Genomic DNA, 2500 nt, shown 5'->3' with positions numbered 1-2500 from the left:
GGGCTGATTAATGTGTCACAGAATATTTTTTTAGCTGGAACCTGCTTCCTTAGTGCTTCCTGATTAGTGATCTTTTGCACTTGCTAAGTGCTTTCATTGTTGCAAAATTAGTTACAACACCTGCCCTGCCCCAACTGACAATAATGAATTAGGGGCTGATTAATGGATTTGAACTTCCAGCCTGGCTCCTGCTTGTCTCCCTTAGCTGTAATTCAGGACCTTTGTGGCATATGTGTAACTATTCTGAGGTTCAGAGCAGGGTCACATAATAGTTTCAACTGGCAACTGAACTCTGGAGGGGCCCCTCAGGAAGCACTACAGGAAATGGCTACTAATGATGAGCCTGAACTTTTGAACCTGGTAAGTAGTTTCAGTTTTGCTAAGATCGTATTTCTGCAATTTTGCACTTATTCGCGGGGCGCGAACTCACGCGAACAGTGCGAACAGTGCGAGCAAAATCCGCTGCTCGCGGATTGCGAATTTACCGAAAATCCGCAAAATCCGCGAGCAAAACGGATTTTCCGCCCATGCTTACCAGATGGCCCTGCGGGCTGGGTGACCAGATGGCCCTGCAGGCTGGGTGACCAGATGGCCCTGCGGGCAGGGTGACCAGATGGCCCTGCGGGCTGGGTGACCAGATGGCACTGCGGGCTGGGTGACCAGATGGCCCTGCAGGCTGGGTGACAAGATGGCCCGGCGGGCTGGCGGCCAGGCTAACTCAAACTTGTGTCCCTTCCCAGAGTTCTGTAAGCCCCCACTACGTGGGGGCTTAATAGCCGAGAAAAATGGGCTCCCCGGGCAGGCAGTCGGGGAGTGGACGTGGCCTGGGCTTAACCCTCCTTGGGTCCGGCCAAGGGTCCTTGCGCTGGGGACGGGGCTTCCAGGGAGGCTCTCCCAGGCCTGGCTAGGGTTCGGAAGGTGGGACCGGGCCCAGGGCTTGAGCTCCATCTGGCCAGGCCTGGGGTGCGTGAGCCCACATCCTGCAAGCCATCAGAGGGTCCGGGCGCTGGGGACGGGGCTCCACCGGGGCCCGGGGAGGCTCACCCCGGCCTGGCTAGGGTTCAGAAGGTGGGACTGGGCCCAGGGCTCTGTCCTGGGGTGCGTGTAAAGTGGGCCTTGTTACCTTGTGGTCTGTAGAGGAGGGTGCCTTTCCAGGTTCCTTATTGGCATGCTCTGTTTTGAAGATATTTCACCCCATTCTGCCAGATGGAATTCTACAGTATTTATTTTAATGTTTTCCCTCAAGGCAATTGCTATTCCACCACCTCTTTTGTCTTTCCTGTCTAGTCTTATCAGCTGATATTCAAGGGGAAGTGCTATAACTAGGTCAAGTAAAGATGGATCATGGAGCCAGGTTTCTGCGATGAAGAATAGATAAAAAATTTCAGAGTCTAAGAAGGACCAGATTTCTAGTGCGTGTTTTGGGAGGGAGCGTGCATTGCAGTATAGACTGGTCAGGTGCTTGGGCTTTAATGTTGTGGAATTGGTTAGGGGGCATATGTTGCTGGTGTAGGCTATTTCGGGTTGCCTACTGAGCAGAGGGTACTCATGCGTTACGTGACCTGACATCATTGGCAGGGTGGAGGGGGGTACTTTATTAAAAAGGTGAAGTTCCTGGCTGGTGTTTTTAAGGATGGCCATCCTGTACTAGTGGAGGGTGTTTTGCTGGTGAAAAAAGGGCAGGTTGTCTGGTGTCTGGTGTCTGGTGACGGTCAGGCGCGGACAGGAGCAGATGGGCTTTACTTTGGCATGCCTTTGGCGCGCCGCCGGCAAGCTGCAGCGCATCTGCTCCTTCGCACTTCCTTTTATGCCAGGAAGTGGGTGGGACCATGACAGCATGTCTGAAGCGCTGACCCGCATCAGGGGAGAGTTAGTGGCATAGGGAGGAAGTGAGTGTGAAGATTACTGGTGCTTAACCCTCCACACTAGCGGCACAAGCCGCAGCGGACCAGGGGGGCACGAAGAGCATAGGTGAGCACAAAATAAAGCAAAATAAACAGATTAAAAGTTTTAAAAGATTCTTGCAGCATCAATTAAAATCCTGACCTGCCTTGGTTCAATTTCCTGAGGTTTTGGGGATCCATTTGTCATCAAATCACGCATTTACCTGAGCACACAGTGGGATACAATGCAAAGAAAATGGAAAGAGATAATAAAGATAAATGCCAAAGTAGAATAGACAGATGGGTAAGAGAAGCATGTGACAGGGAGTCTTGTGATTTCTACTTATCGATGATATCACATCCGGTGCCCCAGCATCTCCATGTTGATGTTGGATAACACCAGCAGTATGATCCTTCTCTTGAGTCACTTACACTGTATATGGAGGAAGACTGAGCTTGAGGAGATATTAGTGGAGAACCTTGGCTTGCCTGCTTAGTGCAGTGTTGTAAAGTGTGTAATGGTTACCATGTATTTCCTTCTCAGATCAGCTATGGTGCCATGGATCCACTTTTCAGTGACAGGCTTCTTTACCCTTTCTTTTACCGGACTGTCCCAA

Source organism: Lissotriton vulgaris, chromosome 1_1 (assembly GCF_964263255.1).
Source record: "Lissotriton vulgaris chromosome 1_1, aLisVul1.2, whole genome shotgun sequence".
Lineage (NCBI taxonomy): Eukaryota > Metazoa > Chordata > Amphibia > Caudata > Salamandridae > Lissotriton > Lissotriton vulgaris.
This window is presented reverse-complemented; position numbering follows the sequence as displayed.